This window comes from Cyprinus carpio, chromosome B22 (assembly GCF_018340385.1).
Source record: "Cyprinus carpio isolate SPL01 chromosome B22, ASM1834038v1, whole genome shotgun sequence".
Classification (NCBI taxonomy): Eukaryota; Metazoa; Chordata; class Actinopteri; order Cypriniformes; family Cyprinidae; genus Cyprinus; species Cyprinus carpio.
In genome coordinates this window covers 1,516,908-1,543,709 of record NC_056618.1, presented here as the reverse complement: position 1 = coordinate 1,543,709, position 26,802 = coordinate 1,516,908, and the positions used below count along the sequence as shown (strand labels likewise).

Sequence of the window (26,802 nt, the reverse complement as noted above, 5' to 3'; positions counted from 1 at the left end):
GGAGAGAGGCCCGTGGATGACACTGGTAAAGAGTTATGAGCGTACTCAACCATAGAGAGTTTGTTAGCTCCAGGAAAGAAGGATTCTTGGAGACTAAACATCGCAATGTTCGCTCTAAATCTTGGTTGGCTCGCTCAGACTGACCGTTGCTCTGAGGGTGGTAACCCGAAGACAGGACTAACCGTCGCTCCTAGCAATTTACAAAACTCCTTCCAAAATTTGGATACAAATTGGGATCCCCTGTCAGAAAACCACGTCTACCGGGAGGCCATGTAACCGAAAAGACGTGATCAATAACAGTGACCGCGGTCTCCTTGGCTGAAGGTAATTTGGGCAAGGGAATGAAATGTGCCGCCTTCGAGAATCGGTCCACTACGGTTAAAACAACCGTCATGCCATTAGAGGGCGGGAGGGCGGTAATAAAATCTAGAGCGATATGGGACCAGGGTCTCGAAGGGACAGACAGCGGCTGAAGAAGCCCATCCGGAGGTCGGTTAGACGAATTAGCACTGGCGCAAACTGAGCAAGCCAAAACAAATCGTGAACGTCGCGAGCCATAAGTGGCCACCAGAATCGTTGCTTAACTAAACCCTTGGTTCGGCTTATCCCTGGATGACAAGCTACATTAGAGCAGTGACCCCACTGAATAACGTTGTACCGTAACTCCTCCGGCACAAATAAGCGATTCGGTGGGCATCCGGGCGGAGGTGTTACCCCTTCTAAGGCCGTCCTGACCTTTGATTCGACCTCCCATACGAGTGCTGAGACGACTATATTCTCAGGTAAAATACACTCGGGGAGTCACCGGGCGTTCGGAAGGATCAAAAAGACGTGACAAAGAATCGGGTTTAACGTTTTTGGAACCCGGGCGGTACGATAGAGAAAAATCAAAAACGACCGAAAAAAAAGTGCCCACCGAGCCTGCCTGGAATTGAGTCTTTTGGCAGTTCTAATGTATTCTAGGTTCTTATGATCGGTCCAAACGATGAAAGGTACCCCCGACCCCTCCAACCAGTGACGCCACTCCTCTAATGCTAATTTGACGGCCAACAATTCTCTGTTACCAATGTCATAATTGCGTTCTGCAGGAGATAACCGATGCGAAAAAAACGCGCGCACGGATGCATCTTGTCGTCTGAGGCAGCACGTTGGGAAAGAACTGCACCTACTCCCACCTCTGATGCGTCGACCTCCACCACGAACTGCCGTGTGGGATCAGGGGCTACTAAGATGGGAGCCGAAACGAAGCGGCTCTTGAGGTTGGTAAATACAGTCTCGGCTGTATTAGACCACCTGAACCGAGTACTGGGGGAGGTCAAGGCGGTCAGAGGTGAGACTATTTTGGCTGAAATTACGAATAAACCGTCGATAAAAATTGGCGAACCCCAGAAACCGCTGTAGGGGCCTTACGGGAATCTGGACTTGGCCAATCTATCACAGCCTTAACCTTGTCAGGATCCATATGTACTCCCTCAGACGAGACGATGTACCCTAGGAAAGGAACAGACTGTGCATGGAATACGCATTTCTCCGCCTTGACAAAAAGACCATTCTCTAGCAATCTCTGGAGCACTCGTCTGACGTGTTGCACGTGTTCCTGGAGAGATGAAGAAAAAATCAGTATGTCATCCAGGTAAACATATATAAACTGATCTACCATATCTCTCAACACGTCATTCACGAGTGCTTGGAAAACCCCGGGCGAATTGGAGAGCCCGAACGGCATAACCAAGTATTCAAAGTGCCCTCTAGGGGTGTTAAAGGCGGTTTTCCACTCATCCCCCCTCCTGATGCGGACCAAATGATAAGTTCAAAGTGCCATCCAATTTTGTGAAGACGGATGCTCCCTGTAACCTCTCGAAAGCCGAAGACATCAACGGCAAAGGATAAGTATTCTTTACCGTGATGTTGTTCAGCTCTCGGTAATCAATACAAGGTCGCAGAGAACCATCCTTCTTTCCCCACAAAAAAGAATCCCGCCCCCCGCTGGAGAAGAGGACGGACGGATGAACCTCGATGCTAGAGAATCAGAAATATATTTCTCCATGGCATCCCTCTCAGGAACTGACAGAGAGTAAAGCTTGTCCTTAGGCGGAGACTTACCTGGTACTAAGTCTATGGCACAGTCATAGGGACGATGCGGAGGAAGAGAAGGCAGTGCGGGACTTACTGAACACTTCCTTCAGGTCCAGGTACTCCGCAGGCACGTTTGACAAAACCGTAGCCTCCTCCTGAAACACAGACACAGACACAGCAGAGCAAGCAGAAACAAGACAAGACTCATGACAACATTTACTCCACGAAGTGATGGTGTTGGAACCCCAATCCACTCGTGGGTTGTGTTTGACTAGCCAGGGGGGGGTGACCAAGGACGATGGGTGCCACAGGGGAGTCCATGAGGAGGAAGGGGATGTTCTCAGTGTGGTTGCCGGAGGTAAGAAGGGTAATGGGACCAGTCGTGTGGGTGATGCAGGGTAGTACTTGGCCATTGAGTGCGTTGACGGTGATCTGATGGGGAAAGGGGAGTGATGGGGAGTTTCAGGTGTTGTGCGAGGTTAGTGTCCATGAAGTTACCTTCTGCCTCCGAGTCCAGGAGGGCGTGACAGGTGTGCGTGTTGTTGGCCCATCTCAGTTTCACCGGAAGGAGAGTAGATGTTGTTGAGGAACTTCCCGGCGGAGATCCCACCCGATAGTAGCCTCAAATTTACTACCGGGCTGGCTCTTTTACTGGGCAGGAGAGTAGAAAGTGTCCACAGCCACCACAATACAGGCACAGTCCTTGGGACCTCCGCCTCTCTCTCTCCTCCCGGGTCAGTCGAGCTCTACCCACCTGCATGGGCTCATGATCGAAGACGGGGGACCGACCGTGTTCTCTCTCTACTCGAGCTGCCACTCTCTAGGGTGCTTGGGAGACGTGTGGGACAGGCGTGTGCCCCCAGACGCTCGATGCGAGCATCCACGCGGAGCGCCAGGTCGATGAGTCTGTTGAGGCTGGTGGGCAACTCGAGGAGGTAGATCTCCTTGTGAACACGGTCGGCCAACCCATGCAGGAACATATCCCACTGCGCCTACTCGTTCCACTTGCACGCGGCCGCCAAGGTGCGAAACCGGATGGAGTAATCCGCCACGGAGAGATTCCCTTGCTTGAGTTCCGTCAGCTCGCGGGCCGCCTCCTTGCCGGCCACGGCCCGGTCGAATACCCTCTTCATCTCCTCGGAGAGGGAGTGGAACGAGGCGCAGCATGGATCTCGGTTCTCCCACACCGCCGTTCCCCACAGGGCAGCCCTACCCGAGAGCAGAGTCAGCACAAACGCCCACCTTGGACTCCTCGGTCTCAAAGGTGCGAGGCTGCAGGGAGAAATGCATGGAACACTTGGTTATGAATGTTCTGCAGTAATTAGGCTCACCAGAGTAGTTCTCGGGAACTGGTAGGCGTGGTTCGGGTCGATAGCTGGGTTCGGTGCTAGCCCGGGGAACCGACGGTGCGGGTGGCGCAGCGGGAATGGTCAGCTGTTTGGATCTGCTGGGTGAGCTCGGACACCTGTGTCACCAGCGCTTGGACAGCGCGTCCGGTGTTGACGATGCTCTCCTGCTGCTGATCCATGCGGTTGACACTGTGGTGGATGAATTCGGAGAGTGAAGTGGAACTTGCTGCTTCCATAGTTGGTCAGAGCGTTCTGTAACGGTAACAAATTGGGTGAGGAAGCAAATGCAAGAGTTAAATGTAAAGTTTATTGAGAACAGGAATGTAGAACTGAGTCCAAGGGAAACAACAGGTGGTTACAGCGATGGAAGACGATGATCCAGGAAGTGGCGGTGAGTAGATGCAGCAGGAGAGCGTGACACAGGCCTGAGATGAGCAGTCCGTGGGTGGTAGTAGGTGCATCCGGTGGTGAAGAGTGGACGGGGTTCCGGGGAAGACAACAGCGAATCAAACAGCACAGAGAAACAAGGACGAGAATCAGGCAACCAGACGGGAAACTGCATAAAACGCTCTGACAAACACAAGACGAAAGACAGGGCATATATATAGGGATCAGGTGATGAGTAACAGCTGGTGCAAATGAAACAATCAACGGCGACGCCCACATGAAACAATCAGTGCAGACGAGCGACACACAAAACTCCACCCACATAGTGAAAACCTGAGACCACGGTTTACCAACCGTGACATTACTACCATTGCTGTTTTATTGTTGTTTTTGTGTTTTGTTGTTGTGTTCACCCTATGTTGAATGTTTTTGTACTCCTAATAAAAAAAAATAATAATAATAAAAAATAAAAAATAAATCCCGACTGGAAATCCTCACAGATACCATTTTTCTCTAGGAAGGAATATAATTGTGAGGATACTACTTTTTCTAGTATCTTGGACAGAAAAGGGAGATTCGAGATCGGTCTATAATTAACTAGTTCTTTGGGGTCAAGTTGTGTTTTTTTTTTGATGAGAGGCTTAATAACATCCACTTTAAAATTTGGGGACATATCCTAATGACAATGAGGAATTAAAAATAGTCAGAAGAGGATCTATGACTTCTGGAAGCACCTCATTTAGGAGCTTAGATGGAATAGGGTCTAACATACATGAGGTTGTTTTGGATGATTTAACAAGTTTATACAATTAACAAGTTTATACAATTCTTCCTCTCCCATTATGATCAGTTTTTTATTTGTTGAACCTCAATTAAATTGTTACTCTTAAATTGGTGTGGACGTTTTTTGTATTTTCTAGTTCGGGGAACAGACACGGTCTCTATAGTGTGATATCTAGGTGAAAGAGTCTCTCTGGCCCCATTTAGGCCCCATTTACAACTGCATGGTTCAAGTGACCCAATTCCGATTTTTTCCTCTCATGTGCACAAATCGGATATGACCGGGGAACGTGTAGGCAGGAAAAAAAAACACATGGATTCCGATTTTTTCTCAGATCGGATTCAGGCCTCATTCATATGTGGTAATAAATCGGATATGAATCGGATACGTGCATTTGCGTGTGCCATGTAAGCAGATAAATTGGATATTCCCCAGTAAATGCGAGTCGTACGTCATTAAAAAAAGTGACGTCAACTCAGGTGGACACCACCAGCTGAGGTCACATGACTTATTATAGGCACGATGGAGGACGAGGGATACACACAGTGGAGCTGAGGTTTCATTTCTTTTAAGTCTTTGGGGCGAAGAGACAATATGCAATAGTAAGCATATTTTGGCGTGCTGTCCTGGGGGTGGGGTCCGGGCCCGGAACATAGCCCGAACCCAAAGAACTCCCCAAAAGAAGCTTAAAGGCATAGGACAGCAGCCAAAGAGCTAAATTTAGTTGCCCCCCCAAAATATGCGTGCTAAGAAGAGAGAAGGCGCAGAGCGACCCGGGGAGAGCCCATGCAGTGTTCGACGAGAGCTACGGCTCGCAATGTTTTACTGGTGGGCCCTCCATGCCGCTATGAGAGGGACTCTGCTGCATCTGAAGGGAGCTGCGGCTCTGCTGCACTGGAAGGGAGAGTCCCTCTTGCGGCTGAGTGGTGAGGCACGGTTTTGATGTGTCTGATGGAGGGCTCTCACTGTGACCAAAGGGAGCCAGCAGCTCTATCCCATCGGGAGGGGAGTACCCTGGGCGCCATTGAGCATGCAACATAACTCAGACAGGGGGTTCACACTGCGACCGAAGGGAGTCGTGGGTCTGCCGCACTGGAAGGGAGAGCCCCGTCAGATGCTGAATAGACAAGGAGATTCAAGGCACGGTTTGGCGCGTCAGATGGAGGGCTCCTACTGCAACCGAAGGGAGCCGGTGGCTCTACTCCACCGGGAGGGAGATCCCTGACCGCCAGTCAGCATGCAACATAACTCAGATGGGGGGGTTCACCCTGCGACCGAAGGGAGCGGATGGTCTACTGCACCGGAAGAGGAGCCCTAGTCCGATGCTGAAAAGGAAAAGAGACGTGACTGATGGAGGGACTCCCGCTGCATCCGAAGGGAGCTGCGGCTCTGCTGCACCGGAAGGGAGAGTCCCCCATTGCGGGTTGATATGAGGCGCGGTTTTATGCCTCCGAGGGCTCTCACAGCATCTGAAGGGGAGCCCGCAACTCTGCTGCATCGTGGGTGGGACCCCCGTCTGCTGCAGAGCATGCAACGTGACTCAAAATGACAGATGGAGGGATCACCTGCGACCGAAGGGAGCCGTGGGGTCTGCTGCACCGGTAGGGGAGCCCCGTCTGAAGCTGAGTAAGCAAGAAAACGCGACTGATGGAGGGACTCTCACTGCGTCCAAAGGGAGCTGTGGCTCCGCTACACTGGACGGGAGAGTCCCCCTTGCGACTGGATATGAGGCATGATTTAATGCGTCGGATGGAGGGCTCTCAAAGCGACCTAAGGGGAATGCGGCTCTGCTGCAGCGGGAGGGAGAACCCCGTCCACCATTGAGCATGCAGTGCAACTCAACAACAGACAGAAGGCTCACACTGCAACCGAAGGGAGCCACGGCCCTGCTGCACCGGAAGGGAGAGCCCTGTCTGATGCTGAATAGGCAAGGAGTTTTGTAACGACGGCTGGAGGGCCCTTACTTTGACCAAAGGAGCGATAACTGACTGCATTGGGAAGGAGAGCCTCTGCTTAATCAAATAAAACAACATGATTTAAATTGCTGAAAATTTTTAACTGATCAGGGCTAGATGGGCTGCCTTTACGTGGAGTTGATCATACCTGATGTAATTTTTAAAAGTGTCAGATGACCAACAACCGAGGGGCCTCTATCCGATATCTAGGCCCTTTTGAGCTGCTTAAGTTGCTGCCCCAATGCAAAATGAGTGGCTGGAAAGTTTTCTGTGGCTAAGCCTAATTGAGCAAGGATCAGTTTTACGTTTTTTTTTTTTTTTGGGAGCCAAAAACATGTAACGAGATGGTTAGAGTCGGTCAACGAAGAGAGGGTCCCAGCGCAGATTTAGATTGAGGCTTTCCACAGTTGGACATATAAATTGGAGATGGGGAGATTAGTAAAATTTTTTACATGTAGTGGCCTTTTTCCTTTCTTGCTCCATCATACTTAATTTAATGAAGTAAGCGATTGTTTTGCTATCAAGTATAGACAAATCAGAGATTGTCAGGTGGAGTTTGGGGTTGAATTTAGGGGTTATTGCAATTTCTGAGCATCTCAGAAAACCGAAAAAGCCAATAAAAACATGACATCTAGAAATTTCTGTGAGAATCTGAGATTTGATAGTATTAGGCACAGGAAGTGGTTCCAGAGTGGCACCACTCAGTGGAGTAAGTAGAGGGGCCACTGTGAATAAAGTATACTGAGGTTTTGGTTTGGGTAGAAGTTAGAAGGAAGATAGGGGGGGGCCGTAACCGTTTGCGAGAGGCAGCCTCACGCACGGATTAGCCCCTGGTGTGTGGGGAGGACCATAGGAAGAGGAAGAGAAAGGGTGGAAATTAGGGAGGAGGCCCAGTATGCTTGCTTGGGCATCTGCAGCAGGTGCTGCTGGCCATTGATGGGAAAATGAAAGTGGAATGTTAAAAGTAGGTGGCTGAGCTTGAGCGGCTAGCGGAGGCACGCCTCACGCTAGCATCTACAGCCGGAGGTAGAGTGGAAAGAAATGGAGGTTAAGAAGCCACGTCAGTGGGCGATGTTGCATGTGGCACAGCAGCTGAAGGTGCTGCAATGATTGGCTGAGAGGAGGAGGGAAGCAGTGCAGTGTGAGATGTGTCTGATTATGGGGCACAACCTAAACTTGCTTCGTCTTGAAGCTCGAGGAGAACCAGAACTTGATCTAGAAGACAATGTCATTTTAAATGAAGTAGGGAGCTATGAGGAAGAGGAACATGGGCTGCAATTGTCAGCAGAGGCAGCCTGACGTTTAAATCATCTTCTATGGGAGCAGGAGGCCACTGAAAAGAAAAATTGGTTGTTAGAAATGAGAAAAAGCCTGAGATGTGTTGGCCTGAGTTGCAAGCGGAGACAGCCTCACGCTTCCTTCAGCTGCTGTAGGCCACGGGTAGGGAGTGGGGTTTTTGACATCCCTGAAGAGCCGTGCATTTCCTGCATGGCTAGCAGAGGAAGCCTCATGCTAACGTCTGCTATGCGAGCAAAAGGCAGCTGAAAAGGAAAAGGATTAGAAGTAGCAGGAGGAAAAAGACTGAGATGTGAGGGCATGCTTTGCCAGAGTAAGCAGCTTTGCACTAGTTTTATCTGTTATAGCTGTTAGTCCATGGGGGCTTGTGATATTTGGGGGAAGATGCTGAAGAGCCTGTGCAGCCTGCACAGCTAGCAGAAACAGCTTCACAAGGCATGTGTTACGGGAGCTGGTAGGACCACTGAAAAGAGAGAGTGGTTAGAAGTAGGCATGAAAATGCTACTGGGGCAGCTGTGGCCTATGGTTTAGAGAGCCGGCGGATTAGTTAACAGAAGGTCGCAGGTTCGAATCTCGTGCTGGCAGGAGTTGTAAGGTGGAGAGGAAGTGAAAACAGCGTCTCTCTTCCACCCTCAATACCCACGACTGAAGTGCCCTTGAGCAAGGCACAAGTGAACCCCAGTGTTGAATCCCCGGGCGCTGGTATCTATAGCTGCCCACTGCTCCGGGTGTGTGTTCACTTCTCACTGCTGTGTGTGTGCACTTGGATGGGTTAAAATGCAGAGCACCAATTCCGAGTAGGGGTTAACCATACTTTACAAATGTCATGACTTTCCACTTCACTTTTTTAAATGACGTCTTGGTGGACAATAAAAAAAATCAATAAATAAATACACAAATTACAAAAAGACATGTTTTTCCTCTTAACCACATGAATAGCAGTAAGTATTGAAACCGCTACTCAGCCAAGCAGCACATCAGCTGGTAGAGACTTGAAGAGAGGTGCCTAACAGTATGCACAGTGCATGCAAATTAAGTTGCCAGTTGTACTTTTCTTTTTGATACGCCTTAGTTATTAGTTTGCCCTGATAATTTAAATTATGTTAGTACAGCGTTTGAACTTAATTTGTCAATCAAATTCCATCCATGTCTATCGAAGTACCATGTGGATTTGAATAATACAGGTAAAATGAGAGAGAAATGCAAGTAAGTAATTTATTGTATTCTACAAAAAATGACATGACATCCATGATGTTATCCATATCATGAAAACTCACTTAATTTGCAACACGGACTGTGCTATCAGCGCAGCCAGCATCACGACTGCTACAAGCATAGACACATGTAAATATTAGTCGTCCATGTCTATGGCTACAAGAGAGCTCAAGGCTGGCTACATGCAACGCTGTGCCGGAAGAGCCGCGGGTGAAAAGGTTGAGCCGAAGCGGGAAGCAAATGAGGTTTTTGCTGTGGTGAGAACTGGGGCACGCCCAGGTTTATTTGAGTCCTGCCGCTGCGATCCAAAGCTTGGGGAGATCCGGTGTCTTGAGTGGGATGAATGGTGGTGAGAGTGTGAGGCCAATTCGGGTTTTGCTCTGTCTATTGCCGACTTGAATACTTTGCAGGATGGAAAATAGTATGTTAGATTTACGCCTTGTATAGGCACATAACATGCAGAATGATTAAATCTGAATAAATAAGGCTGTGCTGTAACATACTATCGGTTAAGAACAACCATTCCAACAACATATTGATGATAACTAGTCGAATGTTGGGGGAGGAGCACACCCAAGCAATTTGACCATAACCAGTAGCCGATAGCTGTGAGCTGATTAGAACAAGAACTGGACCCAGATACTGGAGCTGTGTACCGGCCACTGCTGTTGTTTATGATGTGTCTTCTCTGTTTTTGATGGTTTTTGTTTGAGGGATTTGGAAAAAAAATATTGTGATGTTGGTATTTTTCTTATTTTGACATGTCTTCTATTGTGATTGTTAGTCTGTTTCAACATCAGCCAAAGCTAACATTGCTGCTAAACCGATACATCTAGAGGTCAGGGCTACTTTGGACAAATGAAAGCCTAATTTAGAGTTTACACTGATTTATATATAGGTCAGGGCTAATTTTGATGATTGAAAGATACATCTAGAGAATAAAAAATATTATTAAAATTTTATACCTACAAAAAATTTTAAAAAAACTAGAAGTTATAGGGAAAAAAATAAAATTGACTTCAACAAATTTTTGCTTAAAATTTTCCCGTTCAGACCTTTTTATTTATTTACTGCCCAAACCTTTTTGCTATTAAACAATATTTTAAAATTTTGTTTAAAATTTTTAAATTTTTTTATTATTTTGAAAAACGGAAATTTTTTAAAGTTTTCAGGACAAGGACATTTCCTTTTTAGTTTTACCTGCAATTGTTTAAAAAATCAAAAAAAAAAAAAACCCTGTTAGAGTGAATAGAAAAAATCATTAAATTTCCCATCGTATTCCTTTATCCTAAAAAGGTAAAATTTTTTTTTTTTTCAATTTAAAATTTCAATTAACTCTTTAAATTTTTTTCTTTTTTTTGGAAAAATTTAAAACTTTTAAAATTAAAAATTTTTTTATTTTTCTATTTCCCTTAAAAAACAAAAATTTTTTTTTTGGGGGGGGTTTCTTTCCCCTTTTTTTTTTTTTTTCAAATTTCCCCCATTAAAAAGGGGAAATGCCCAATTAAAAGGGCCATATTTCGGGGGGAAAAAAAAAAAAAAAAAATTTTTTCTGTTAAATTTAACAATTTTTAATGTTAATTTAAATAAACATTTCCAAACACAATTATTAAAAATGAAATTCTAAATAAGAAAAGGCAAATTTGTTTTTTAAAAATTTTAAAAAAAAAAATAAAAAAAAAAAAAGTAAATAGAAATTTCCCCTTGGGATGCCCCCTCCTTTCCCCAAAAATTTAAAAGAACTTACAAAAAACCAAACATTTAAAAAAGAAAAGGGAAAAAAAGGAAAAACCGTAAGAATAGTGGGAAAATTAAAAATTACCCAAAAATTTAAAAAATGCCCCTTTTCTTTCACTAAAAAAAAAAAAGTACAAAAAACCAACAAAGGGACAAAAGGAAAAACTTGGGAAAATAAAAACAAAATTAACAAATTTTTTTTAAAATTTTTTAAAATTCATGAAATTTTGAAGAACATTGGGGCTTTCCCCAACCGAATTTTTTTTAAAAGAAATTCCCTCCCCTGTTTAAAATTGGACCCTTTTAAAGCCAAAACCCCCCCCGCAATACTGACAAACCCACATTCAACTTGTTTTTTAAATGTAAATTTATGGGGCTTCAATTTCTTCGGCCCATTAAAACCCGGGGGTTATTTAGAAATTTCCTTTTAGAAAGCCCCAATTTTTTAGCATTTTAAAAAGTTTTTTATAAAAAATTAGCAGCTAGAGTATACTAGAACCAGGAAGGATGCTTCATATAGACAGGCGGTCCTTCAACACTGCACTGGCTCCTATCCAAAATAGTATAGATTTTAAATCTTGCTGTAGTACTTATAAAGCCTGATGGCTTAGCACCTCAGTATTGAATGAGCTATTGTACATTATAGCCTCCTGTCCGTTGGGTTCTCAAATTCTGGCAATTTGATAATACCTAGACTATCAAAGTCCACACTGCGGGGCGGCATATCGTTTCTCCTATTTAGCGCCTAAACTCTGAATAACCTAGCTAACATTGTCGGGAGGCAGACATACACTTTGCAGTTTAATTTAGATTAAATACCCAATTCTTTAACCTAGTTTACACAAACACACTAATATGCTTGCTTCTAATATATCCAAATCCGAATTTTAAAAGAATTTTTAAACTGCATTAATTAGGTAAACCGGAACACTTCCCATAACACCCGATGTACTTGCTACATCATTAGAATAATGGCATCTGCACTAATATTAGTCTGTTTCTCTCTTATTCCGAGGTCACCGTAGCCACCAGATCCAGTCTGTATCCAAGTCAGGGGGTCACTGCAGTCACCCGGATCCCAGTATGTATCCAGACCAGATGGTGGATCAGCACCCAGAAAGGACCTCTACAGCCCTGAAAGACAGCGGAGACCAGGACAACTAGAGCCCCAGATACAGATCCCCTTTAAAGACCTTGTCTCAGATGACCACCGTTACAAGACCACAGGAAACAGATGATTCTTCTGCACAATCTGACTTTGCTGCAGCCTGGAACTGAACTGCTGGTTTCGTCTGGTCAGAGGAGAACTGGCCCCCCGACTGAGCCTGGTGTTTATCCCAAGGTTTTTTTTTTTCTCCATTCTTTCACCGATGGAGTTTTGGTTCCTTGCCGCTGTCCGCCTCTGGCTTGCTTAGTTGGGGTCACTTCATTTACAGCGATATCGTTGACTTGATTGCAAATGATTGCACAGATATTATTTAAACTGAGATGACGACATCACTGAATTCAATGATGAACTGCCTTTAACTGTTATTCTGCATTATTGACACACTGTTTTCCTAATTAATGTTGTTCAGTTGTTTTGATGGAATCATTTTTGTTTAAAGTGCTATATAAATAAAGGTGACTTGACTTGACTTTACTTGACTTGACTTGACTTGACTTATGTACACTTTTAGTGAAACTATTAAAATAATAAATATCATTCTAGCTGTTCTAGTTCTACTGTAGTTCTAGTTGAGGGGGCATCTCATTAACATCATTCATCTGCAGAGTATCTGTCTTGTGCAGTCTCTGAATAAAAATGTGTTTTTTCTTCTCTGATGTCTTCTTCATCTAAAGATTTCTGTTCTTCATTCTAAAGTAAAAAAAACACATATGCTCAGTGTTTATGTGTGATGATTTCTGAATGAAAGACAGAGATAAAGCAAACTGATACACACCACTTAAAGACCTCACAGATCTGAATTTATAACAAATAAATTCAGTTCACTTTCTGAGATTCAGAGTTTCAAGGAGACAACTGCCTTACTTTAAACACAGACTAAAGTTAGTCACCAGATAACTTTAAACAAACATTCTATTAATGTTACTGTAAGAATTTTGATAGAATCTAGCCAAAACATTAGCTCTTAACTCTTAATTTTGTCACTTTGAATAAAAATATACAGGTGCTGGTCATATAATTAGAATATCATCAAAAAGTTGATTTATTGCACTAATTCCATTCAAAAAGTGAAACTTGTATATTATATTCAGTCATTACACACAGACTGATATATTTCAAATGTTTATTTCTTTTAATTTTGATGGATATAACTGACAAATAAGGAAAAGCCCAAATTCAGTATCTCAGAAAATTAGAATATTACTTAAGACCAATACAAAGAAAGAATTTTTAGAAATCTTGGACAACTGAAAAGTATGAACATGAAAAGTATGAGCATGTACAGCACTCAATACTTACGTCGGGTTCAATATTACTTAACAGCAGAGCGGAAGGCTAGGCGGCTTTTGCTTTCACACCGGCAGCGGAGGCAGCGCGCAACTGAACAGCGGATTTTGGACAGAGTACTGTCAAGTTGGTTCCAATGAATCAATTTTGTGTTTTTTCTTGAAAAGAACAATAATTCTACAATTTCACACATTGGTTTATGTAGCCAACACATGTTTTCTTGCTGAACATTCCAATGTATTAGAGGAAAGTGGCAGGCTTTTGAGGTTGCGGTGAACCTAGAACTGTAAGTACTTTGACATATTTTAACAAAATAATAAATAATAATAATAATAATAATAATATCTATATATAATAATATTATATATATATATATATATCCTAATATATATTTATTATATTAGCTCTTACCTCCATAAAAAAAACTCTTTTATATGTTGATACACGGAATATCTGACACATCAAATACATACATTACCCATCATAAAAAGCTTATAGATAATTCATAAATGTATACGGCAAACTTCTTAACAGAGACAATGTAAATGAGCAAACTCTCGAAAATAGAAAAAAAAAAGACGCAGATCATAGATGTCTATACTGTAGCTATGTGTGCTAGGCCTATATTAATCTATGCTATTTGCCTATCTATATTGAGTTGTTTGCTCGTGTGCCAGCGAAAGCGTCAAAAACCCTATAAAATTACTTACCATCTGCACTAAGAGCCGCTGAACATCCGTTCTTCTGCCAATATATAGGCCTAGTTATAAGAATACGACTACTACTAATAATAATAAATAAATCTCTAAGGCTAAACTAGCAGTATAAATTATTTAAAGTTGTTTTTGTATTTCGGCCAAAAAGTTTATTTTGGGATAGAACTGTAAGTACTTTGACAGATTTTGTAAAAAAAAAAAAAAAATAAATTATAATATAATAATAATATATATATATATATATGTATATATATATATATATATAATAAAAAATAGAAAAATATGTGAATTTAAATATCATACATTTTTAATGTAATTTGCTAAAAACACAGTAGATATCATTAATGCAAATTTTGGGGAAAAATACTTTTTCGTGTCAGTACATGTGTATTTTGCCCATGATCATTGTCACTTTATCTTCTATAAATATTTTTAATATTAATTTTCTTTCCTAACATACTCCAGTTCTTATTAAAACACCTTAGATGTGCTTATTTTGTGCATTTAGAGCACGTTTTGTGTGAAATCATATTTATTTTGTCCATCAAAGGTGTACTTTCACTTTAACTGACCGTCAGCAGCGCAGCAAAAATAGACCCAGTGCCGAAACGATCGCAGCACTGCTGCTTCTGCTCTGCTCCTGCAATGCTCTGCCGCGCAGCCTCTGCGTGCGGTGTGAACGCTCTCATCTGTTAACATAGGCACCGCTTGCGGTGTGAACCCGGCCTTAGTTGGGGCTCCTTTTGCCTGAATTACTGCAGCAATGTGGCGTGGCATGGAGTCGATCACTCTGTGGCACTGCTCAGGTGTTATGAGAGCCCACGTTGCTCTGATAGTGGCCTTCATCTCTTCTGCATTGCTGGGTCTGGCATATCGCATCTTTCTCTTCACAATACACCATAGATTTTTTATGGGGTAAAGGTCAGGCGAGTTTGCTGGCCAAAGAACAGGGATACCATGGTCCTTAAACCAGGTACTGGTAGCTTTGGCACTGTGTGCAGGTGCCAAGTCCTTTTGAAAAATGAAATCTGCATCTCCATAAATTTGGTCAGCAGCAGGAAGCATGAAGTGCTCTAAAACTTCCTGGTATATGGCTGTGTTGACCTTGGACCTCAGAAAACACAGTGGACTAACACCAACAGATGACATGGCACCCCAAACCTTCACTGACTGTGGAAACTTTACACTGGACCTCAAGCAACGTGGATTGTGTGCCTCTCCTCTCTTCCTCCAGACTCTGGGACCCTGATTTCCAAAGGAAATGCAAAATTTTCTTTCATCAGAGAACATAACTTTGGACCACTCAGCAGCAGTCCAGTCCTTTTTGTCTTTAGCCCAGGCGAGATGCTTCTGATACTGTCTGTTGTTCAAGAGTGGCTTGACACAAGGAATACGACAGCTGAAACCCATGTCTTGCATACGTCTGTGCGTAGTGGTTCTTGAAGCACTGACTCCAGCTGCAGTCCACTCTTTGTGGATCTCCCCCACATTTTTGAATGGGTTTTATTACACACCCCTCTCCAGGGTGCGGTTATCCCTGTTGCTTGTACACTTTTTTCTACCACATCTTTTCCTTCCCTTCGCCTCTCTATTAATGTGCTTGGACACAGAGCTCTGTGAACAGCCAGCCTCTTTTGCAATTACCTTTTGTGTCTTGCCCTCCTTGTGCAAGGTGTCAATGGTCGTCTTTTGGACAACTGTCAAGTCAGCAGTCTTTCCCATGATTGTGTAGCCTACAGAACTAGACTGAGAGACCATTTAAATGCCTTTGCAGGTATTTTGAGTTAATTAGATGATTAGAGTGTGGCACCAGGTGTCTTCAATATTGAACCTTTCACAATATTGTAATTTTCTGAGATACTGATTTTGGGATTTTCCTTTGTTGTCAGTTATAATCGTCAAAATTAAAAGAAATAAACATTTGGAATATATCAGTCTGTGTGTAATGAATGAATATAATATTATAAGGTTCACTTTTTGAATGGAATTACTGAAATAAGTTTTTTTTCCATTCTCTAAATCTTTTTTGAAATAAAACTTTTTAAAGATATTCTAATTATATGACCAGCACCTGTATAACATTTAAAAGATTCTGCTTGCACAATCAATCTCATATTTACATTTTGTACAGTCAGTTCTATGTAATACTTGCCGTCTTTTCCTGGTGATTTGATTTTTCCACGTATGTACATCACAAAAGCAGCTGCTGCAGCCATGACCAAAAGAAAAGCACCACCACCAATAACAGCAGGATATTTTTCTACTACATTACCTGAAGGTGGACCTGAACCTAGAAAAGCTAAAGACACATAGTCGTCATTACTAGGGATCAACTGATAATTAACTTTACCAGTACTTTTGACTGACTTTCAGCAGAAAGTTGTATGATATTGTTGAATGTAGCCTAACACATATTTATTTATTTGAGTATTATTATTAGCAACAGTAGCTTACACAGGAAAATTAGGCATTTCTTACAAAAATCTAACAAAACTGTAAAAATCATAGTGTGACAAAACTCAATGTGACAACTATCTGTTGCTTTGATTTGCATGTGAAGATGATGGAGATGATCAACAGTAAAAACATCTGCAGTAAGATATAAGTATTTCAAACTGTTTTCTAAGGCACTGAAGGACTGAATTACACTCACCAGTGACAGTAACACTGAAGCTCCTTATAATGCAGAATCTGCTGCTGTTGATCTGTAGTTTATAGAGTCCAGAGTCTGTAGTTCTAATGTCCATGATGATCAGAGATCCAGTCATGATCCAGCTTCAGTCTGTCTCTGAATCTCTCTTTACACTGATCATCTGTACAGATCTTACTCTGATCTCCAGTGATTACAGCGATGGGAAAGTTGTTAAAATACCATCTCATTAGATCATTTGGTTTTATTACATCAGGATCTAAAGTAACAGATTCTCCCTCTTTCACTGACTTTATCTTCTTTTCATCTCGTTCAGCAGCAGAAACACCTGAAACACAAACCCACTGCTGGAGGACCTTTTTTTGGACAACAACAAACAAACAAACAAAACTACACTGGGCACGAAAGTGAGTATGCATGCTTTTTCTTGACTTTAAGTCTGAAAAGCAACATATATCCATGTTTTTATTTTTCAAATCCTCATGAAAACAGATAACAAGGTGAGGTGAAAAGATGATCAGTAATATAATTAGAAGCATTACAAAAAAAAACACACAGATGTATATTTTTTATGAACCAAAACGTACTCTGTTACGAACGTAACCTTGGTTCCCTGAGATACGGAACGAGTACTGCATATGGGGAAAAGCTCATTTTTTCCTCGATACTGAAGCCTTTTTTCAATAATGCAGTGCAACTGCACTGCCATTGGTTTAATCTCTTAAACTTTTTTAAACCAATGACAGCACTGCATAGCTGCGCGAGCCTGTGGCGATGCAGCGCGCCAAAGCCTGCCAAAATGTGCAGGGCGAATGGCTATACAAGCAGGCAAATCGCCAGAGTACACTGCAAAGAGGGAGCTAGCTCCCTGGAGGTGGCATGATGATGGAGTCTGATAGAGGCCATCGTTATCATACCGAAAGGACCCGAGCATGCAAGGTCGGGATGTCCAAGTTATAGAATCTGACAAAAGTGGACGGCGAGGACCAGCCGGAGTAACATAGAGGAGTAACACAGAGCGATAGTGTCGACTATCCAGTGCGAGAGGTGCTGCTTTGAAACTGAAGACCCCTTGGTGCGGCCACCAAAGCAGACAAAAAGCTGGTCAGATTGCCGGAACGGCTGTGACCGCTCAATGTATATCCTCAAAGCCCTCACTGGGCAAAGTAATTCTAGCTCTCGCTCGCCTGACAAAGGAGGCAGTGCCGAGAGGGAAATGACCTGTGCTCTGAACGGGGTCAAGAGCACTTTAGGGACGTAGCCATGCCTGGGTTTTAAAATGACCTTCGAGTCATTGGGCCCAAACTCAAGGCATGCAGGGCTCACCGATAGGGCCTGCAGATCGGCAACATGCTTGACCGATGCTAGAGCAAGTAGCAGAGCGGTTTTGAGCGTTAGAGGCCTAAAGGTCAGCTGACCGCAGCGGCTCAAAGAGCGGTCCTTTTTAGTGCTCTGAGGACCGTGTGAAGGTCCCAAGTGGGAACAGTGAGAGGATGTGGGGGGTTCAACCGCCTAGAACCTCTCAGGAAATATACAATGAGGCTGTTTCGACTCACTGATTGGCCAGCAATAGGAGCATGAAATGCTGCGATGGCTGCTACGTACACCTTGAGCGTGGAAGGGGTGAGACCCTTGTCTAGACGCTTTTGGAGAAATGACAGTATCGGAGATACGTCACACTCAACAGGGTCTTCGTTTCATGCTGAGCACCAGTCAACGAAGACTGACCATTTCTGGGCGTAGAGGCGTCTTGTAGACGGGGCTCTCGCCTGAGCAATGGTGTCTAGCACGTCCCCGGGGAGGCTTAAAGGCTCGCATCGAGGGACCATAGGTGCAGAGCCCAGAGTTCTGGCTGTGGATGCCAGATTGTCCTGTTCGCCTGAGAAAGGAGGTCCCGCCTCAGGGGGATCGGCCACGGGGCTTTCGTGGAAAGCCTGAATAGCTCTGAGGACCAAACTTGGCTCCTCCAGAGTGGGGCCACCAGGAGGACTCTGTGCTTGTCTTCCCTTACTCATCTGATGACCTGAAGGATCAGAGCGATTGGAGGAAAAGCATAAAGAAGGAGGCTGGGCCAGTTGTGGGCCAGCACATCTGTGTCCTTCGAAAAATAGGTTGGGCAAATTGAGTTACTTTCTGAGGCGAAGAGGTCGATCTCTGCCTTCCCGAAAATCTCCCAGATTTTGAGAACCGTCTGTGGATGGAGCATCCACTCGTCCGAGGGGACATTGCTCCGAGATAGCATGTCTGCTCCCAGATTTGTCCTGCCAGGTATATGCGTCGCCTTAAGCGATCGCAGCCTGGGTAATGCCCATTCCAAGAGGCGCTTTGCCAGCGTGCAGAGGAGGCTGGATGAAAGGCCACCTTGATGATTTATGTAGGACACCACTGTCATGCTGTATGACTGGTCTAGGACGCGACGCCCCTTCAGGATCACCTGAAAGGATTGAAGGGCTCGTTCCACTGCCAGCATCTCGAGGCAGTTGATATGCAGATGGCTCTCCTCATGTGACCATGAGCCGAAGGCTGGTCTGCCCTCACACAAACGCCCCAACCCAGGTTGGACGCATCTGTTGAGAGCACCGTCCTTCTGGAAACCGCCTGTAGGGCTACTCCACGTCTGAACCAAACAGGGTTCATCCAAGGTTCCAGGGCTGCCAGACAGGCATGGTTGACCCTGATGCGAAAGCGCCCGTGCCGCTAAGCATGAGGTGGGACACCGGAGTTTCAGGCAGTATTGCAGGGGGCCGCATTCGTAGAAGGCCAAGCTGCAAAACTGGGGAGGCAGAAGCCATCAGCCCTAGCATCCTCTGGAAGAACTTCAGAGGGAAACAGGCTTTGTTCCTGGTGGAAGCCGCGAGCTGCTGAATTACCAGGCATTCGTAGAAGGCCAAGCTATGTAATACGTTGGCTGGGGAGCAGTGAGTTCTTGGCAAAATTGACCCTGAGTCCTAGGCACTCTAAGTGGCTCAGGAGCACGGATCTGTGATGGTCTAGCTCGGTTCGCGACTGGGCTAGAATGAGTCAGTCGACGAGAGAGTTCAGAACACGGATTTCCATCTGTCTCAGAGGGGAAAGCGCCTCGTTCATACAATTCGTAAAAGTGGGAAGGGAAGGACTGTATATTGGTAAGCCACGCCCTCGAATGCGAATCTCAAGAATCGTCTGTGATGGGGGGGGCTATCTGGATGTGAAAGTAAGCATCTTTCAGGTCCAGTGAGAAGAACCAGTCCTCGGGGGAAATCTGCGTGAGGATCTGTTTCAATGTCAACATCCTGAACTTCCGTCTCATGAGGGAGAGCCTGAGGTCTAAGATGGGTCTGAGACCGCCATCTTTCTTGGGGACAAGGAAATAAGGCTGTAGAACCCCGATCCGCTTTCTGAGGGAGGAACTATTTCTATGGCTCCCTTCCTAAGCAGAGTCATCACTTTGGTGCAGAGGACCTGAGCGTCGTCTGGTTCTACCAAAGCAAAGAGTATAGAAGCCCAAGAGGCGAAACTCTGTTGTGTTATGGGTAACAGTCTGTAGATGGCGCTGCGGAGGCGCGGCCGCCATTATGGACTGAAAGCTGCTGAAATCATCATATGATCAGTTCTTTCAGTCAGTTCAAATGATCAGTTCTTCCAATCAGTTATTGTTCATTTTTAGAAATCTATACAAAACTTGAACTGATATTTATTGTTTGTTTGTTCAAATCTCTACCAGTGTAGAGGTTTTGCTGTTCATTTTTAGAAATCTATACAAAACTTGAACTGGCTAGTAGCTGGCTAGTAGTACACTAGTTTCCGAAAGATGGTCAGAGTTATTTTTTGTTCATGTGTGCATTTGCTAGATTATACACCTTTTTGACCAATGCTTCCATTCTATGTCAATGCCTCTTCTCTCACAAAAAGAAAAAAAAACACAAACAAACTTCTCATACACAAATGCAAACACAATAGATGGTGGTGTCTGATTAATTACTGAGATCTTATGGCACCACTTCCATTTTAGTACTGTTTATAGTTCATGTGTGCACTTGCTAGATTGCACATCTTTTTTTTGTACCTTTCCGTCTGTAATAGGACATTCACAGATTGTTTTTTGTTCTTGCCATTGAAACGTTCACTGTGTGCACTTTCGCTGAAGATGTTGAAAAACAAGTTGTTAATATTTTTGTGAAATACTATGTAAAAGATGAACTGTCTTTAGAAATGCTCATTTATAATTGTTTTATTTATTTATTTATTTATTTTTCCAAATTCACTAATGTCAAAATCAACATTTGAATAAATCTTATTACTGTGTGTCTGCCTATATATATTATTTCATGAATTTCTGTTATTCATGTAACAAGGAAAATGCATAATAGAACATAAATATTTATAGATTAAAGGTTTGCAGTAATTTTATAATTGTATCTTTGCAAACCGTAAGTGGTAGTCTAATGAAGCCAATTCGGTGGGGGACATACCCTTACGAAAAAGTATTATAGGAATCTTATAGTATTTTGGGACAAAATACAGTATTATAGTAATCTTATATAGGAATACTGGGCCTATAGTAATTTGGGACATACTTCAGAAGTACGATAAGACTACTATAGAAATACTATAACAGCTTAAAAATATTATAGAGGTATTACAGAACATCACAGAAGTATGTTATGTTCTGTAATACCTGTATAATATCCTAGAGCCGCTATAGTATTTCTATAGTAGTCTTATAGTACTTCTATAGTAATATTTTGTCCCAAAATTTTATTTTCCTAAGGGTAATTAGGCCATGCATAACCGACACATAGATGTATATTTTCTGTCATTTAACATCGGTCATCCTCATTAATGTATTTTAAATTGTTTTCATGATTAGATATGACGGCCAGAAAAAATTAAGTTATGTTAAGTTTTTGTTATGTTAAGTTTTTCAGTGCCATTGACTCCCATTATTTCTCGGCGTTTTGCTTCAGGGGGCAACTGTTGCTATGGAGCGTTCTATTGAGTTTCGCCTCTTGGCTTCTATACTCTTTGACCAAAGTGGGAATCACCTCACGGAAACGCGGGGGTCTTCGGGTGAACTGGAGTGAGTAGCCGTGTTTTATTATACCCAAAACCCACTTGGACACTCCGGGGATGGCCTCCCAGGCCTCGGCCCGCGTGACAAGCGGCTGGATAGCGTCGGATGGCAGGCCCCTGAACAGGGGCCTGAACACTGATGAGTGTGGAAGAGGAAAAATGCTCTGATTTTGAAAATGCGAAATATGTGTTCGCCTTATATAGCCATTTGCCCCGCCCATTTAGGCGGGCTTTGGCACGCTGCATCGCCACAGGCTCGTGCAGCTACACAGCGCTGTCATTGGTTTAAAAAAGATTAACAGATTAGACCAATGGCAGTGCAGTTGCACTGCGTTATTGAAAAAAAGGCTTCAGTATCGAGGAAAAAAGGAGCATTTCCCCATACGCAGTATGAGTGAAGTATCGAAAGGGAACTGTTAGAACTAACAAATCAGTGATTTAAATGGTTTATCATTCAGTTCATTTATGAACACTGAGACAACTCTCCAAATTCCACTTTAACAGAGGTAAATGTGAATTATTAATAGTTATGATTACGGCTTTTTTATGCACTTCCATTGTGTTAAAGGATTTAGTCAACAATTTTTGCAGTGCTGAGCACTTTAACAGACATGTCTGGTTTAACACATAATCAAATCAGATGCATTTAAACTGCACGTAAGAGTTTTGTTCATTGTACATTCACTAACTCAAAAATGTTCTCATTATAAACTACAAAGTCTGCATCCAAGTGCTAAAAACAATGCTATCTGTTTCGGCAGGGTACTGAAATAATAAGCCAACAAGGCACACCTTAAACAAATACTTGAGCTGTTTGAAATGCTTTCATATTAGCTCATCTTTGACAGCTGGCACAGATGCATTCAATAATGAAAGCAGGTACAGCAAGTACATCTGCTACATTACCATTCCATTGAAATGACTGACAAAGTGCAACGTCGGAAAAAATGTCACGCGTATTTCTCAACAATTATGATTTGTCAGTCTGGGTGTCACTTCTATACTAAACACAGTATATAAGTTAAGTATAAAACATATATGACTCACCACTGACAGCAACATAGAAGATCCTCTCACTGTTGCGGCTGTTCATCAGTAGTACATAAACTCCAGCGTCTGTAGTTCTGATGTTTGTGATGGTGAGATCAGCCGTGTGACTGTCCAGCTTCAGTCTGTCCATAAATCTCTCTTTACACTGATCATCTGTGCAGATCTTACTGTGGTTATAAATTATTTCTGCTATGCGAATGGTATTAAAATACCATCTAATTCTGTCTTGTTTGTTCATTTCAACATCAGTTTGTAGAGTGACTGAATCTCCCTCCTCCACTGACACATCATCTGTACCAACACCATCTAATTCTGTCTTGTTTGCAAACAGCTCATTTATTAAAAGCCATTTTTGGAGTAGTGCTGTAAAAATTGTCACAGTTGCACTCAGTTTTGTTTGATTTGTCATTTTGCTCAGCTGTTTTGTCACTAATCACCTCAATTGCTTTTGTATTTAAAGGGATAGTTCACCCCAAAAATTCAATTCTGTCATTAAATACTCACCCTACTAATTATCCATACTCATTCCAAATCCGTAAGACCTTCGTTCATCTTCAGAACACAAATTAAGATATTTTTGATGGAGTCTAAGAGCTGTCTGACCCTCCAAGATGAACGAAGGTCTTACAGTTTTGAAACGACATGAGGTTGAGTAATTAATGAAAGAATATTCGTTTTTGGATTAACTAACCTTTAAGATCTATTTTTTTTTCTGTTCATTATTGTTGGATCTCTGCTTTACTGTGATTGTTCATATTTTAAATATGAAGAGTTTGGTTCCAAAAGTCAATAAATCTATTTTGATTAATTTGAGTAAAAATGCGTTTTTTTTTTTTTTTTTTTTTTACCAAGAAAGGGGCAAGATGAAAACAACTATTTTCTGTTTCAAACTTTCACATAGCATCTTTAGGTTATAATAACATTAAAAATTCAAATCCAGGTTTTGATTTTCAAAGATTTATTATAAAAGTGTATAATTTTTCCCCCCAAAATACAATAAATTGATGATACTTTTTTCCCTCAAAATGCAATATATCCACTGAATCAAAATGAAAGTTGTTTTTCATATTGAAACTGATGAAAATACACAACATAGTAAGTTGATCCAAAGTTGTTTTTCATATTGAAACTGATGAAAATACACAATTATATCATAATCAATATTTATACACAGGCACTGGACTAAAAATACATCCATCAGTCATCACTTCCAAAATGAATTCAATGGGTTCTCTTGTTTGCTATAAATTTATTACAGCAATAAAAGAAAATTTCAAGAACATGAACAACAATATCACATTAGACCACAGAAAACCAGTGGCAGCTAGTGGATTTTAAAATAGAGGAGGCACACTAATTGTATTGGTCTGGGGATCCCTGCCGATTGTTATTATTATTATTTGCTTAACCATTTTAAAATGGCTTTTTGGTGGCTTTTAGTCAGAAAACGTAAAGAAAACAGCAAGATAACATAAATTAATTTATCTTTCCTATCACTTGAAACAAACATCCATCCCTTCTTAAAAGTCTGTGCTAAAAGAGAGCTGCCTGTTGTGCTGTTTAATTAGGCCTTCTGCTGTAGCCTATAGTTATAGTTCCCTTTATTTTAAATTTGTATATATACTGTTTGAATGACAGCTTGGAAAATCTTTTGGCGATCAAATATTCAATATCGCTACTCATAGCCGTAGCCAGCCTTTGAAAATTAGTGAGGTCCAGGGGGTTTCTATAGACCCCTTATTATAGAATTGGGCTATAATAACCCCCGTAAACAAGGGAGCACATAATTTTTTCAGCCTGGTTCTCATAAGACAGCCTGGAGATTTGGTTTGGTCCTCACACTGCATACAGCGTGACCCATTTAATATTTGGACCCATTAAATATTATATAACTATTAAAAAAAAAAAAATAATAATAAAAGTTATAATATTATTGTTCTATTTATTATTTTTTAAATAAAATAAACTAAATAACAATGTGTGATAATATTATTAAAAACAAAAGGTAAGCCTAGTATTTAATACAAATACTTATTAATAACAAATGGTTTTGAAAAATTATTTTTTAGTAGATTTAAATATAAAATGTTGTTAGTTGATCCAATATCTAATATCTAATATTTAGATGAAAACGCTATGGATAAGAGTCTAAAAATAAATAAAAGCGTTTTCATCATTTTCAAACTTAAACTCAGCAGGCTTTTATTTTGGCGGGTTGCCGGCAAGTAAGTATACGCGCTTCCGGATTTAGCGCTGCTGCTGTTTAAAGAGCGTCAGTGAATGAATGTTACAGTTCTGCATTGTGCTCTGAAAACGGCATGGGATAGCCTAGATTCTTTCAGTTTGAAAAGAAAACTTATATAGTACAGTTTGTCGATCTAAAATGGTAATTGTTTATTAACAGCTGTCAACAATGTCGGTACGCAAATGCGTTATCAGAACTTATTTTTACAGCGCATTTTTTTTTATTTTTGGTCGCACCTGTGGACCACTTATGTGCACCCCTGCTTATTATTATAACAAATTATATACTTTATTAACACTTTAAAAGAGACAGAAATGTAGACGTTTGTGAAAGATGTTTTCTTGGTTTTGGAGGGATGCTCTTTTTTTAAATCAAACCCTATTTATTGCATCAAAGTTTGTTAATACTTTACTATATATATGGGGTGGATAATTTTATCAGTTGTTTATTATTCATGCAAACCATGCATATTGTTGTTGTAGTTTTTTTTATTTATAACCATTATATAGCTGATAACTTTGTCTAGTGCCCTTATGGATGTTTATAGCATGATTTGTCAGTTTAACTACTATACTGCATGACTTAGCATAGATTTCTTAATGGCTAGTGTTTGCGTATTTCATTTAATTCTGTACCCTAATTGTTCTACAGATCTCTGCACTAGTGTTAAATGCTACAGGTTTTGACAGTGTCGATAACGTTTCTGACCGGTAATGTATATATATAGAATATCTCTAAGTATCATAAGAGGTTCCAGGGCTGGAGCACCGTTGATGTTTTTGTGTCGGTTGTGGCATTAGTTTCATAAGAGGTTTGAATGAACAGCGCTCTCTTACACCCTCAATACCCATGGCTGAAGTGCCCTTGAGCAAGGCACTGAACCCCCAGTTCCCCCCGGACGCTGGATCTATAGCTGCCCACTGCTCTGGGATCTCTCATATATATATATGTATATATATATATATATATATATATATATATATATGTTATATATATATGACTAAAATAAACCAAAATTATTTCAAACATGGTATATATATGTAAATATACATATATACATTCAGTATGATTAACTTTTTAACAGCAAATTAGTCATTCAGAGAACTGGCAACATTTATTTTTGGACGTGATCATTTTTCATACCATTCAGAGAACAAATTTTATTTTTGGACGTGAAAAATTTACCGAGGTCCGGACCACGGTGACCTCATAGCGTTCTTGGTAAATTATCAGCCCAGCCGCTACTGGAGACGTTCAAACTAATAGCACGTAATTTACGTTTCTATAGCCCCTTTCACACTGCACATTGGTCCCAGAAAATTGCCGGAACATTGCCGGGTCGCCTTATGTGTGAACGCAAACATGTCCTGGGACTGATTCCGGGACGGATCCCGGGTCGGGTGCCTAGTAACATTGCTGGGTTCAGTCCCGGAATGAGGGCTGTTTGAACAAAAGCCTGAACTAATGCTGTAAAGGGTGTGTCATAGTGATGATGCACGTTATCGCACAACTCTTTTACTGGCTGTTTTGAAGGCAGATCAACATTCGCAAAGAAAAAATATGTGCAAACTGTAATGAAGCAGAGATCCGTTAGTTCCTCACTTTCCACAAGGAAGCTGAGATCGTTCGACAGTTTAAGTGAAAGTTGCCTAGCGTTTTTGACTCGTACATTACACGTCACATCTTGAAAGGGACAAAATCAAGCGACCCGGGAACAATTGTTTTGGGCTTATGATGAATGGTTGATATCAGAAGGAAGGCTAGCCTCTATAATGTTCATTTTCTCAACACTCCTCAGCGCTGAAAGTGAACACCCGATGCTGATTGGCTATTTTTTT

At 42.0% G+C, this 26,802-nt stretch overlaps 1 long non-coding RNA gene and 1 pseudogene across 1 annotated transcript; both read right to left on the bottom strand.

Annotated features, from left to right (window-relative positions):
* LOC109062242 overlaps window positions 1–26,802 on the bottom strand; it is a 995,865-nt pseudogene that overhangs the window by 812,180 nt on the left and 156,883 nt on the right.
* Window positions 16,100–22,953, bottom strand: LOC122141501. Its single transcript, XR_006157846.1, has 3 exons — window positions 22,717–22,953; window positions 16,621–16,945; window positions 16,100–16,266 (listed from the first exon to the last, which is right to left on the bottom strand). It is a non-coding gene; the product is annotated as an uncharacterized LOC122141501 (long non-coding RNA).